At 36.8% G+C, this 16,246-nt stretch overlaps 1 protein-coding gene across 2 annotated transcripts in view; it reads right to left on the bottom strand.

Annotated features, from left to right (window-relative positions):
- The window catches only part of LOC122792207 (leucine-rich repeat and fibronectin type III domain-containing protein 1-like protein), a 2,814,387-nt gene that overhangs the window by 241,226 nt on the left and 2,556,915 nt on the right, over nucleotides 1-16,246 (bottom strand). The window lies entirely within an intron of this gene.

Consider the following 16,246-nt stretch of genomic DNA (forward strand, 5'->3'; position numbering starts at 1 on the left):
AGTTCTACCACTTGCCTCGTGGAATTTTCTTTTGTAGCATAGTATTAATATTAAAACAAATACAATGGGTGGAAAGGTCTTGAAATGTATTTATATTGTCTGCAGCTTGGCAAGATTTGAGGTCATGTCCCAGTTCATAACCTTTTTCTAATACCTAAACCAGACATGTACAGACAAGAAGTGCTTAACAAGAATGGCATCTGTTTATTCAGTATGACATTCAGAAAAAAATAGATACGCTTAATAGAAATCTCAGACTTTAGGTTCTAAAAGTGAAATACACAGTTTATCATTTTTTCCTGATTTTGGTGCTAGTCTGGTTTTTGGTCTCAAAATATGAGCAAGGATATACATTTCACTATCTGCCATGCTCATTTACAGGATTGAGCATGTAGCCTATTACTCAATGACCATACTGCATTTCTCACCAGTCCACTTTTTATTCAGCAATGACTTTAGTGCCTTTTTGAACTTCAATATGTATGCTAAATAGCCCAGCCAGATATATTTTAACCAAGTAATAATACAGCAGTTACTTTTCACACTGAGTAGTCTTGGTGAGACTGTAGTGGTCCTACACTGTAATAAACATTTATGGGAAATGAAACAGAAGTACTGAATCTACTTCAATGCATTTTCGTTTTTTAATTATTTTTAATACAGATGCCTTTTCTGCAAAACATAATCATATTCAGCTTCTCTGAGTTGGACTGAGTAAAGTTTTGGTTCGTCTTAAGTACAATACTTTTTTGATTGACTACTAATCTTTTTTTTTTTTTGAAAAAAGGACCTGTTCCATGTGAGATATTCCATGCCATGTATTGCGGGCTGATGTCACAGAAATTATGCAACTATATTTATCTGAGAAATGAACATCGATGTACAGTACCAACAAACCATTACATTTGTTTTAAAAATTACATTGGTTTTGAGACACAAACTGCACAGAAGATCTAAGCATCAAGTCTTATAAACGTTCCTTCGTTTATGATTTAAAGAAATTCACACAGCATTGTTCAGGTCTCTCCTCCTATGCATTTTCAGTCTACATAAATTGAAACTCTTAAAATGTATCATAGCAGCACCTTCTGTTTCAGACTCCTTTCTATAAGCTTTTAGACAGCAATGACAACCACAGTTAACTACTCTATGTACTCAAATGAACAAGTTTTAGATGTAAGTAATAACAGTTCAGAAGTGGTACAGGCAGAACTACTGAAAAAAAATTATCATGCAATAGCATTTTCTTTTCACATAACTGAGGTATTTCAGAAAAGTTTTTATTTAAGCTTTCAGTTCTGATGTAAGGTATGATAATTATTTGAATAGTTGTTAGAGTATATGACCCTCTTTCAACAGAGGTGTGTTTATGTTTAATTATTTGCATGCTGTGTTAGTTAGTCCATACAACACTGGCATTGTTTAAATACTCTTTTCTGGATCCACACTTGCCTCCAGATGTTACTAGTACAAGATTATTTCCTTTCCATTGTTATGTGTTACATACTTGGTCTGTCATTGAATATAATACACCCTTTTGCAAGCAGCTTGTCAAACATATAAACCAGCTTCAGAATCCTGAAATATTCCTCACCAAAACATCAAAACTATCTCTTAGGTCTCAGTATCTTTAGTTACTGTAATAGACTAAATGCTCTGTCCATCTATTCAGCATCATACGGACTCCTGAGGAGTGATTTCTAATTGACCTTTTGTACTATGAATGATCACACATTCTTTGAAATGCTTTACTTAAACAAAACCAGTAGTAAAGCAAATACCTGTTCGAGAGCCCCAAACCTATACTACCTTATCAACAATACCATGGATACTTTGATTGCTGATTTTGGAATAGTATGTCCTTTCCTATCAAACTTAGTACTTCCTAGCAACATTTAAAACAAGTTTGAATGACTGGATAGGTGATCACACATTTTCAACAGGGATATGTAAAGAAAGTCTACGTAGTGGGGGACATTGTTAGCCTCCCACCAGTACTGTGGCTGTGCTTGTCTATTGGATTTCTTGGCCATAACATTAGTAATAACCTATGTACCTATGAATCTATATCTTACATACACACCCTTTTGCAAATCTGTGCTACATATATTCCCCCATTAAGGATACATACTCCATGGTACCCTGTAACAAGTTCTCTTTTCTTGTTATATTTTATTAATTTTAAAAGTAAATGAGTTGGACTGTTGGGCATTTTTTTAAGTCCTAAGCATCAATAAAGTAAAATATAAGACAATAAGTAATAATAATAACATAATAATACAGTGTCTAATGAATAACAGTATTAGTCCATCTTTACAGCAGTACTTACATAAATGCATTACTCTTCTTAACCTGCTAACTGAAAAATATCATGTTAGCTTGACCATGGGCAGACAAGCAGTGTCTGTGATATAACAGCGGTGCTGGGTTATGCAACTGAGTCAATGAAGTTACATTCTTCCACTTGTTTTTAGCTAACAGAGGATGGTGTGTACTACAATTAACATCCTCATTATCCTAATAATGGATTTTAGATCAGGTACAGTGTCTCAGCAAGACAGTAATACGGAAATGTAGTCTAAACAGTACCGTGACCTCAAACTCCATGAAGGCTGATTGTAATAGCACACTGTAGTGATCTAAAGTACAAAAGATAGAAATTTGATATATATGTGACTCATACAATGTTAACCAAACTGCCTCCCTTATAGTGAAGCAATGATAGCACCCTTTTGGAATGTGGCGACTTGCAATGCTGAGTCTGACATATTTAAAAAAAAACAGAATTGCATGAGATGAGTGAATATCAAACATTGATGTCCTGTAAACTTATTAATTTTTTTTTTGGAGGGGGCAAATCCCCCACTATCTCCCATTGTGAGGTACAAGCCCCACCCCACTACCAAACTTGCATATCCCAACTCCAAGATTGCGATACTTTAGAGAAAATAAATAGTTTGAGATTGTTATACCTTTGAGAAAAAGGAATATTGTGAGAAATCGCAATCTCAGATTTGCTACATGTAGCCTAGATCTCTTGCAATTTGGTTTTCACATTATAGGACTCAGCATTCCAAGACCCGATATTCAAACAGTTATCAACTGAAACATAATTCTTTTGGTCTTTCTTTTGATGGGTTACAAGAAGGTAATGAAATAGTCTTTCAGGATATTGTGTTGAAAGTTAAAAGAGATGGCTCTGTGTTCACAAAGGTTCACAGAAAATTTATGGATGGCAGCCAGTTTTTATATGCTTCGAGTTGCCATCCTCCACATTTGGTTACATCTCTTCCTTATGGGAATTTTTATGTTTATCCAGACTATGTAATAATGAGAATGTCTTGGATGATGAGATTAAAAAATTGGCTAACATGTTTTTGAGAAGGGGCTATGACCCCAAGGTTGTAAAACAGGCACAAGAGAAAGTTATTGATCGGGGCAAAGTAAATAGAATTAATATAAAAGAAGAAAGAAAAAAAAATACAGTATCAGGAAATTGAAGTTTTAAATAGAGAAAAGATGTACTTCCTGTCCATGTACAACATCAAAAGTAATGAAATTACTAATATGGTTAAATATTATTAGGAGTTTTTAAAGAAAGATAACGTGCTATCAAATATGTTACCAAAATATCTTACATTATCATGTACCAAAGGTAGAAGATTACGAGACATGTTAGTACACGGAAACTTTGTTTTTCCATGTATGAATATACAGAGCTTGCCAGAGAGACTAGGTACTAGCCCGTGTGGGAAGTGCTCAGTTTGTGCACAAATATTAACTTCCCTTGAGTGTATTAATAATGTTAAGTATATATGTAAAGGGACATTCGCTTCTACCAGTAAAGGGGTAGTTTAAGGTTTGAAATGCCCCTGCAATTTATTTTATATTGGGGAGACCAAAAGAATGTTTAAGACTCGATTTATGGGAGATATGAGGGATATTAAAAATCAAAATAAAGAAAAGGCTATTTCTGCACATTTTAAAGTTGCACATGCAAGTCGTTATTTATTATTACAAGGTACCATTTTGGAACAAATAAATGTTAAATTTGGGAATGAATTGTTGTTGAAAGATAAACTTTTATACAAGGAGTCTATTTATATTTAAAAATACAATACATTAGTCCCTATGGGGCTTAATAATGAAGTAAATTGGAAGAGTTTGCTTTAAGAAAATGTTTTATTTTATTTAATTGTTTAATTGAATAATGATGGTAAATTAATTTAAAATTGATGTATATAAGGAACTGGTTATAAAAGTTTTTATATTCTTTAATGGTGACTACACTGAGGCATTAGAACAATTTCTTTGAATGAACGATTTTTTGAACAAAGTCTGAACTGCTATTTGTTCATTTTGTTCCTACCGATTATTTCATTTGGATCCTTTGGTTGTGTTACATCAAAAAAAACATTGCCTCCAGTAAATCTTTTTTCTCTTATGTGGTCAGTAACCTTTGAATGTAGAGGAAGTGAAAGAAACAAAGACAATAAGGGTATATTCCAGGTCTGGAAAATGTACCCATTCCAAAGTGCTTTATCAGTTAGGATGGTAGCAACTTGTTGACTGTCATAGGTATGCAGTAGATATGTCAGGTTACCTTCCATCTTACTGGTATGAATAGAACATTTTTATGCCGGATCCAGGCAGACTTTCAAATGTTTGTTTACTTGTATAACAGCAAAATATTTCCATTGAGTCAAGATATGTTCCATTTTCTGTTGTGTAATCTGTTGACTTTCAGGGTACCTAGTAGCATAACTTTGGTGTTATCCAAGTTGTCATTGAGTTCCTGCTGTTTAAGACATCATCAAAACTGACTTACTTTGTCACTGAGCAAGCCATTGATCAAAGTAGTCAGAGCCAGATGACCACTCTGTACAGAGAAAGATATTTCTGTTCTGCAAGGAAATTGTAAGCTATATCAAGTAAAAGCAAGATCCTATAGTCTAGGCCTTGAAGAACTCCACACTTAAACAGATGGGCATGGAAATACCTATGACTGACAATCACCTGAAAGTATTTAATATGTAGCAGGATATCATCTCAGGGTAGATGGGCATACAATGTATAATTATAATTAACAAATTTCTAAAGATTTATTAATAGAGTCATTGGCCTTTCAACTGACAATGTGTCTAAGTCCTACGGCATCCACTATTCTTAACAGGACAAACATGAGCTGCATTTGTGTAGCAGTGGTAATACAACTCTTTCTAAAATCACACTAAAAGTCTGAGACTAATCTACGCACTGCATAAGTTGTTGGAAGGGACTGATGATATATTTTAAAAGGACAGAAAAGAAACTGTTGTGTGGCTGGAAAACTTTCTGACAAAAAACATTATGACTGGTCCAGCAGAAGAAGAAATTTATTAAGTCAGTAGTTTATTTTGGATAGTGAAATTTCTATAAACTGAAAAATGGCAGTGAATTCAAAACTCAATAAATTTTGGAACCAGTGTATTTATTTCTCATGTGAGCATATATATTGCAAAGCAAGAAGGTAAGAAACATGTTGGCTTTATGCAATGAGTTTATCAGTATTTCACCAGAGATTATTAGGAACTACGGCTGATTTTGCCTGAACTTTTGAACTAAGTTGTTTATTTCCAGAAGTCCATGAGAGTACTTAGTAATGCTTCCTAAAGTTACTTTAGAAATAATTGTTGGTTGCATCTAACACATTTTTGAACTGACTTTGCAGCATGCAAAGCTAAGCTTCTTTCAGCGGATAGCACAAAGAAACTATCAGTCAGAAAGGCAAGGAAAGAAAGATAAAGAAGATAGTCATCAAACAACCTTCATAAAACGATGAGAAGCAGCAACTGCTCACCAGTCAACAGGATACCAAAAGCATATGGAAGAAGAACCCCCAGCGGCTTCTCATTGAAGAAAACCCCATAGAAGCTGCACTGCCCTGTACACAGCCTACAATGAAAGAGGAAGAAGAGGGCACCTTAGAAGAAGTCAGAACTGTACTAAGGAAAATTTAGTCTGAGGAAGCAGCAGGTTAGATGAGGTCACCATAGATATTATCAAGACATTGGGTGAGTTACGAGAAAAGTGACTCCTGACGTTACTCATAGCAATACGGAAAGAAAAGTATATTCTAGATGACTAGAGAATAAGCATTCTAGTGCCAATTCACAACAGCAAATGGGGCATTCAAAATTGTTGGCAGTATATAGGTTACCACACTTCTGTCACACTATATGAAAGTGCTGGAGAGAGTGACTGATAAATAAACATGCATAGTAGTAGAAAGTAAGATGGGGGACGAGTTTGCATATAAATCAGGAAATATCCTAGCTGGCCCAATGTTTGGACTGTTAGAGGCAGCAGAGAAGAAGGAAGAGATGAGAAAAGAGTCCAAATAGGTATTCTTAGACTTGGAGAAAGCATATGACAGGATCTCAAGAGAGATGATTTTGGTAGTCCTGTGATGGTGTGAAGTCCCATAGCCATTGATAAATCAGTGCAGTGCAATGCAGGCTATGTGCAAGGACCCAAAGACATGAGTAGAAACAGTGTTTAGACAAAAAAATGGAGTCCCAGTCAGAGTGGGGGTGCATCAGGGTTCAGCTTTGTGCCAACTACTATTCAAACTGATTATGGACTACATTAGCAAATAGGTTGGAGGATACAATTCAAAACTGATGCTGGATGCAAACGATTTTGCATCACAGTTAGACCTTAAGCAAAAATGTCAATGAATGATAGAGTGCTGGAGTGCATAACTGAATGCATACAGGATGAGTCTGAGTGCAGACAAGATACTGGTTATAGTAGCAAATAAGGGACATCAAAAGAAGCTGAAATTTGAGAGTGAAATAAAGACAGTGGACTAGGTTAACAGCTTCAACTATCTGAGTGCGGTGGTTGAGGAAAAAGGAAGACTAAATGAGGAAGGCAAAGTTAGAATCAGGGGGTGCTGCAGCCATCTGGCAAAGAGTTTCAGGGAGAGTATGTGACATAAAAATGTCAAAAAAACAGAAAAGTAAAGTGTACAAAACAGTGGTGGGACCAGTACCTTACCTCTGCATGATACGGAAACCTGGGTGGTGAAGGTAGAGTAACTGAGGATTCTAAAGGCATGTGTGTTTAGGTAAATGACACCAGTAGCGGGATGCACACTGTGGGATAGATGAAAAATTGTGACATCAGAGAAGAAGCTAAAACTGCTCCAATTTCAGAGAAGGCCAAAGAGAACACATTTTGTCAGTTCAAAGACGTGCAGGAAAGCTTAAGATGATTTGGTGAAGGAGATTTGGCAGAGACAGGAAGAAAACAACAGGAAATGAGGACATCCAGTAAAGAGAGAACGGATTATGTGAGAGAAGGCCTACACTGGTCAGGCATGACAGTTGAAGCAGGTAGGAGAGAAGCAGAAATGAGAGCTGCTGCAACATCTGACTCAACTCCCAGATCTCATGTAGAAAAAGAGAGAAAAAATGGATTTATGATAGCAATGAGGTGGATGATCATGATGGTCTTGGTTGTGATGAAGATTTACAGTAGTCCAAACTGGTCCAAATTAGACTCCAGTTTACTGCATTTGTATTTTCTTCGGGCTGTTTTTATCTTTAGGAATTTTTTTTTCATTCACATTTAACCTAAGGTGCTAGTTTATCTTAGAGTTCCTTATTTTATGTGGATAACAGCAATTCTACAGGTGCAGCAGGATAGTAAGAAAATAATGCAATGCATTGCTGCCCTGTCTTTTGTAAGTGGAAGAAGACCAGTCCATAACTGAGATTAATAATCCTGCAGTGGTGGTCTCTGTGAAACAAATTGGCAAATGCAGTCTTTGGTTTTAGCTGAGAAAGTGGTTGTGTTGATGCAGTTATCGGTGAGAAATGAACCATTGTCATAGGTACACTGCACTTGATGGAGCAGTTAGTTCAAGTTCAACCTAAAATATCATACTTTGCAGAAACTGCACTAACTGTTGCTGGTTTTGTAAGTAACTGAGACAAACTATGCTAATTTTGTTTAGTGTAGGGAAACAAACTCTGCTTGTGCCATGAACAAACCAATCAAATTTTCCAAGAATGTAAGTAAGACATGGCGAGATTCATGAATGCCTACACTAAGTGCATGCAAAGTGTACACGTTCTATATTCAAGCACATTCTTCCTACCACATTGTTTATGCTGTCTATGCACTCAGAAATATTACACTAAGCAACCTTTATAAACCCCCCTCAATATTTAGGGCTGCAAGAAAATCAGTAGGAACATTAAAATTAGGAGAAAGAAGTTAGGATTTGTGTTTGTGCTGTCTCTTCACTCAGAAAGGTGTACAATTAATATAGGCATTTATGAAGCTGGCATAAAAAAAACAGTAACTTATAACATTTTGGGTGGTGGCTAGAGTATGATAAACTATAATGTTTGCTAAGTTTTGTGAAACTGCATGGCATTTGCAATTGAGTCATTTAGATTCACTGCCAGAATTGTTGAGATGGTGACATCAAAACACTGTCTATGATATTTTTCACAAGAGAAAGTATTAAGTATTGCTTCTGCAGTTGTTTCCAATGTATGTGCTTCTGAAGTGCTTCAATTTTCTTTTTAAGAAAGATTGGGCATAATAAAAGTTGTTTTTAACTATGAATCAATTATTCCCACAATATCTAGATTTTATAATTTTTGCAGATCTTAAGCACTGGCAAATGTATTTGTAATGTATTTAAAATAAGTACAGTTATTTTATTTACCCTCATGGTACTGTCCAAAAACAGAATACCACATTAGATATATGCAATACAAGTAATATAACTAGGAAGGTCACTATTGGAATGTAACTATTGAGAAATAACATTTTGAAAAAAAATTATTTAGAGAGTGTTTACAACTTCAGTTCTTCAAGTATGATTAGTATTGACCTACAGGAATTTGTGTTTCACTTGGGCCTAATAATAATGACATTTGTATAATACAAGATATGACATCATGTTGCCCCATGTATTAGTCTTGGTTTGACCTGGTAGTGTGGAAGTGAAGTTGTGAAATCTGACGTAAGAAAAGAGTAAATGAGAGGGCATGGCAGTTAGGAAAGGTTTGGGAAGGAGAGCTGTAGGGGTAGGAAATACTGACTTAGACATGAGTCAGAAGGCCTTTAATTAAACTATTGACACCAGACAGACTTATAAAAACAGATAATGTAGCCACCAGTATTAATAATCTGTTATGCTTAAAGAGAAATGGGATCTGGTAAAAGGTTTTATATTTTAGCAGACTGAGATGTGAAAGGGAGGAATATGTAAGGAGAGAGAAAATGATTTTTTTTTCGACCAGAAATTGATGCAGAAAACTAAAAGTGCTATCACCTATACCTTTATGCTGACAGTTATAACAGAATAAAAGTAGGTAGGAATGGATCAAAAAAAGTACTAGAGGTAGATGGATGAGACAGAGATGGAATGGTGTACAGTTCTGATGAACTGTGTGTGATTTCAATGCACTGCAATGTGATGTGAGTGAGAGAGAGAGATATATCTATTATATAAAAAGATCATTATGTGAGATAAGCAAATTATTAAATGATCCAGTATATAATGGATCAATGCTTACACCCACTGACTAAGAAGCAGTCAAATCTGACTAATAGTAGCATATAGGAATTATCTTGTATACCAAGTTGTAATTGAAGGAATATGGCTTTAAGAAAGAAAAGTGGGAATGACTGTCTAGGTTCTAAATTTAATGACTGAGGGTGGTAGAAAAAAACAGGTGGTTAGGTTGATCCCTACACCACAATCTGTATGTTACAAACAGCGGATGTTCATGAGTATTGTGGAGCACAACACAGACTGGATCCCACTGTTCTAAGATTAATCAAACTTAATAATTGTACTACAGTTGGTACTATAATCGGTGACTCTACACACCTTAACAGCTTTGTAACAGCAGAACAACTAAGGTGAGGTATGTTGTTACATATGACAGTTACATTCAAAATATGTTTTACCTCTGTTGATATCAAAACATGCATATGGTATGTTAAAAAATGAAGAAGAAGAACAGGAAGAGGAAGAACAACAGGAAGAGGAAGAAGAAGAAAGTGCATTATGCTTCCCTTCTACTTCATAGACAGTTCAAAGCTATTGTGGCTATTTATTTAACAAATACATTTCAGAACTTCACTAATGAACATGTTACTTCTGCAAAAATCTTATTTAGATTGCAAACATGAATGTGATGCTCTAATGTAAAATACCAAATAACATCTTGCACCAAAGGGGCATTAACATTTTGAATTACTAAATACAATCTTCAGGTTTTTGCCTTAAAATCTTGATTTGTGTGCATTAACGTCCTGCTGCATTTGGGAATAAAAAGTATGCATGGCATAAGTTCATCTCCAGTGTTTGCTGTGTCCAGGGAGAAGCATCTGAGTTTCACTCATCACTTTTCCTATTTTTATCTTGAGGATGTGGATAAACAAAATGACTCATGATTTTACTTTTGTAGCTTCCTAGCCCCTCTACCAGTGACAAAGAAAAGCATACATGGTGTAAATAAAATGAAAAAAGTTTCTGGGACCAGAGACAGCCAAGAGCTTAACTGAACTCCCCAATGCTCATCTGTCATTCATATGTTGGTCCATAGACATCCATATCACATAATTACATTATGCCTCTCTGTAAGTATTCAGTGCTCACCAACAAGATATCAACTCCTTTTGCAAAAACTTGAGAAGGGCACCTCATCATCATATAAGGGCATAATTCATACTATCTGCATCAAACTATCAAGCACTTCTGAATGTGCAGTGATTGTTTAAGAAAAAATGGCTAGTTTATTTATGGGAGAATCAATGAATAACTTTAATACAGCCTTATTATTTAAAGTAAAGTTCTGAAATGATCCTTTGCATAATGCAGAGAGCTGATTTCCATCTTACAAAGTTGTGGCAAGTCAAGTTTTGGTGTGTATGTCTGTATCTGTGTGTCTTAGTGCATGTGTGCATGTGTGTGTGTGTGTGTCTCTGACTGTGTGCATCTGTATGCTTGTGTGTGTGTGTGTGTGTGTGTGTGTGTGTGTGTGTGTGTGTGTGTGTGTGTGTGTGTGTGTGTGTGTGTGTGTGAGTGTCTGCATGTGTGTGTCTGAGCGTGGGCATATGTATGTGTGTGCATGTGTGCATGCGTGTGAGCGTGTGTGTGTGTGTGTGTGTGTGTGTGTGTGTGTGTGTGTTCATCTGTGTGCTGGATCATTCTGATACTTCAAGACTGGTGCATGTGTAGAAATCTCCAATCTGTACATCCTTCCTTCCTTCATATCTGAAATACTGCCATCCGTACATCCTTCCTTCATATCTGAAATGCTGCCATCTGTACATCCTTCTTTCACATCTGAAATACTGCCATCCGTACATCCTTCCTTCATATCTGAAATGCTACCATCCATCCATCCATCCTTCCTTCATATCTGAAATACCGCCATCCGTACATCCTTCCTTCATATCTGAAATACCGCCATCCGTACATCCTTCCTTTATATACAACACCTTTGTTTATTATTGCCATCAGTCTAGCAATGACAAATGCACATTGTGGCTTATGCTTTAGTGATGTCCTCATTACCCTGACAAACATCAGTATGCAATTCTATTCTTTCACTCTGTCTTTGCCACATCATATACTGTTCATAAAACGGGCAAAAATATTTCTGCATTACTTTAGGTTTTAATATATTTTACATTCACACTGTGTCTTAGATTGGCATATCATTCGTGAGCATAAAAGGCAGGATAAAAAGAAATGTTTAGCAATGAGCAGTCCTTGTTGCTATGGATAGCCGTCATTCAGTACAACCCTACACCTCCAAGCAATCTCATTCGGCTCATTTGCTATTTCAGTCATAAGGGCAGCGATGTAGCTGTAGTTCAGGCTGCCCCGTGACTGCTCAGTGCACTCCAACATGCAGAAATACTTTCTTTATTCCTGTTTATGCTACATTCTTGCCTTCCTTTCTTAGTGCAGGAATTGTGACTCTCATTTCTGCTTTGCACTGTCTTCTTTGAAGCAGCCTGATTTTTCAGAGTGGAAAAAAAAACACAGAGCAAAGCAATTCCTGTAGGTCCAGGGATATTTGATGTGTATGGTCTCTATTTAATGCTTAAAAAGATTCATTTCATTTTGGCAGCAAAGCCCATACTCATCAGTTCTTTCATTATTTCTTTTGTATAATTCATTTCAAATAGCAGCTCTAGGCACTAAACATAGTATATCTTTAGCAGATCTAGTTTTACAGTGAACCTTTCTCAACTGCAAATGGTAATTTTTCTGCTTCATGAAACTCATTTTATGACTGTAACCAAAAATAAGTCATGTAAGGTCATGAAACAGGAGAAACAACAAAATTAAAAAACATGATCCCCCTGTGTAGCTTGAGTGTCATTTAACTTAGGGTGGTATTTATAGTCTGGGTCTTCACAGCTATGAAGCAGTTTACCTGTGAAAAGTGCAGTTATACATATATGCAAATAAGCTACGCACATCTTATTTGCACTGAGTAAGGAAAAGCAAAAGTGTTTAGAAAAGAACACCTACTTATTGGAAAAGAACAAAGTACTTAAAGTTAAGCATTAAGTGCATACAAAGTGCTATGTGAAATGGCTTTGGATTACCTCATATATATTCAGATATTGAGGACAGATACAGCTAGGCACAGTCATTGAAAGAGTTAAGGGAAGTGGAGGCCTGCACAACTTTGCTTAGCGACACGTTTTGAAAAATAAAGGGGTTTAAAGTGTTTTATATGGGGTCATTCTTATGTGGACACCCTGTTGTTTACTTTAAAGAATAGAAAGGAGGATAGGAAAGACTGAAAAAGGTGAGGCACAGCAAAGGGGAAGACACAACAGAAACACATCAGAAACACATCAAGAGGGTTGTGCTGGAGGAGGTTAGGGAGGAGATTCTCTGTTTTTCGCAAGAATAGACCACATATTTTTTAAAACATTTTATATAAGAGGGCAGTGTGGGAAATAGGTAAGAGGGTGTAGGATAGCACCCTATTTTTCAAGACTTTTTATATAAGAGGGTAGTGTGGGTACAAAATAGGTAAGAGGGTGTAGGATAGCCCCTATTTTTCAAGACTTTTTATATAAGTGGGTAGTGTGGCTACACAATAGGTAAGAGGGTGTAGGACAATGATAAGGGAAGAGGGGTGATGAGGAGGGCAACGGCAAGAGACCCCAGTCCAAGAGCCTCAAAGATTTTCACTGCCAGATAGTGTTGCAGTGAAGACCCTGATGTTGAGGGGGTAGAGGCTTGTAGTGTAGCGGTGGTTGGCATCAAATGGGACACATGTCTAGAACCTTGTGAAGGAAGGCCTTGACTAGCTGAATCCGTCTGTCCATGACCTGCGCCAGTATGTCCTTAACTGAATCCTGAAAACCCCATTCAGTGAGGCTTGGCAGGGTGCCTGCAGGATCGCTAACACTGCACCGACCCAGTGAACTTGTTCCTGGAAGGGCAGAAGGTGAGCACTCCCTAATCTGGGAGGTACATGCTTGGGCTGCTTCTGAGGAATTGGGATCTGTACAAATCAACATAAATGGAAGAGAAAACAATTAAAAAAGAACAAAGGAGTGCATAATTAAAATAAGACAAAGAGAACAGGGGGGATAATGAAAACTTTCTCTACAAATATTTATATGTTATAAAATCAGTTAAAGACAGAATACTACACTTACATATTGACATATTTTTTGCATTTGGTTGTGGTAATACACTGAATGCAATGCACTGCTTCAGTTACCATTCTTTTTTAAAAAACATGCGTGTATGTATATATATACATACATATGGGTCACCTTCATTTGACTGAAACTCATTTGATTGACAAGTAATACATGCAGTGCACTGTAAGGCAAATAACAGGGATATGTCCTGTTCCCCAATGTAGTGCGACCCTGGAGTAAGTATATATAGTTAGAGGGGTGTAGGGGTGAAGCCCACACGTAGTTTGGTTTTAAAGAACAATATAACACAAAAAGTACAGAATTTAAACCAAATTAGATGGGGGGCTTCACTCCCCCCCCCCCCAACTATATAAACTAACTCCAGGGTCGCACTACATTGGGGAAGAGGACATATCCCAGTTATTTGCCTTACAGTGCACTGCATGTATTACTTGTCAGTCAAATGAGTTTCAGTCAAATGAGTTGTCAGTCAAATGAAAGTAACCCATATATGTATAGTTATACCGTGCTGATGACAGTTTTAATTCATTTCCTTGTCACCTATACATGAAAGACATAAGAGAATGGTTGTTTATTAGTATTTCATCTGTTTTCCTTTAATATTACTGATATCACTAGTTAATATGCTAGGCATTTCATTTGCTTGCTTACTATGCATTTGTCTAAATATTCATTACTATCTGAATTCGCATACTGTTACAATCTTCCAGTTATTGCAAGTTATAAATTGGTTGTTACACTTTTATAGCTGTAAACAGCTTCCCCCAGATTTATGAAGCCCTTTATTGTGTGCAGGATTAGTCTAAGGGCTATTTTCGGCAATATGGCCGATGTGCGATCCAGGAACGAGCTCCCGTGATGTGCACATGAGCTCTTAGACTAATCCTGCACGGACAGAGCCCCTGTATGCAAATTACCCTCATTTGCAGGTGAGAACCATGCAAATGAGGGTAATTTGCAATCCAGGAAGCCGGCAGCTGTCCGTGCAGGACAAGTGCAGTCTGCAGAAATGTACTCGGTTAGTAACCGAGTACATTTCTGCAAACTACAAAACGGAGCTATAATAGCTCCAAATAAAGGCTGCATATCATTGAGGAAGCATGCCACTGGCCAAGTAGAAGGCCATTGGCATTGCAAAATGTGTAAAAAAATAAAAAAAACAACTTTTTTTTTTTTTTTCGCCGATCTCGCCTGTTTAAGCATAGGGCAGCGGTGTGCAAATGGGATCTGGGGGGAAATAATAAAATAGGTAAAACTTCACGTTCTCTCAGAATTAGAATAGGTGAACATCGTAGTGATATTCAGAATCATAAAATTAGTAATGCCTTATACCAACATTCCACTAAACATCAATCTGCTAAATTTATGTTTACAGTCATTGATAAAGTACAGGGGAACAGACAAAATCAGTTGGGTTGGCAAAGTATTCTTAGTAACAAAGAAAAATATTGGATTATACATTTGGGAGCCTTATTCCCACCTGGACTAAATGACCATTTATAATTTACCTTATACATATATATGGTATTACACACCATATTCCTTGGCACTATTTGTTTATCTATTTCAATATTATATTGTTATTTATATCACATTTTGTGTTTAGAATATGGATAATATTCTATTCTGAATACTGATCATTATGGGAAGTGCATTTTATTTATTTAATAATGTTTTGCACACTTTAAATAATTAATATGCAGTTAAGTGGAAGCCATTTGTTATTGGCTATGGATATATATAAATATGGAGTGTGTTCAATGGAGCATGTCTTTGCTATTTGTCCTCACTGAAGAAGGTGTTCTACCGAAACTAGTTTGAGGTCACGCTTTTTGTTGTTGTGAGAGTATTATGGTGCTTCCACGGCACCTACTTTATTCCAATAAAGCCTTTGGAACCGTATTGCTGGCCTTTGTTTGTTTCCTGAAATAATAAAATAAACCTAAAATAAGCATTCTAACTAAAAGCAGTATTCTGCCATGCAAGTCAATGGCAAGCAGAAGACAGCCTGGCCAGTGAGTAATGGTTGCTAAGGGGGGAGGCTCAGTGTGGGACATGTAACTATGCATTAGCAGGCAATCCTATGCAAATGATGGGAAGGATAGAGAATCCCAGATTCCCTGTCAGTGCAAGCCTGCACCCAAGAGTGTAGGACTAGGAAAACCATGAGTGTAAGCCCTAGACATAGCTGACATCAGAAGGGGGTGTGTCAGGCATGCTGTAAGCTAATTGGAGCACTGTGGCTCCTGTTTGCCCTTAGCTAAGCTAAGCTAAGCTAAGGCAGGGGATGTGTCTAGGGCTGTCCTATCTTACACCAAGAAAATCATGGTGTACACAGGTAGAATAAGCTAAAATCCTGTAAAACATGGTTACAGCGCATATGCATGTTTGAGCGGTGTGCACCAGGTGTAAAAAAAAAAACCCAGGAAATAGCAGCTCCATTCACATCTGAGCACTGTGTTTGTGCGGTGCGCCCCCTGGCTCAAACAGGAAGGCAATAGGAAGGGAAACCAGCAGCAGGAAGGTA

The sequence above is a fragment of the Protopterus annectens genome, chromosome 1.part0, assembly GCF_019279795.1.
Source record: "Protopterus annectens isolate FY-2018-M chromosome 1.part0, PAN1.0, whole genome shotgun sequence".
NCBI lineage: Eukaryota > Metazoa > Chordata > Ceratodontiformes > Protopteridae > Protopterus > Protopterus annectens.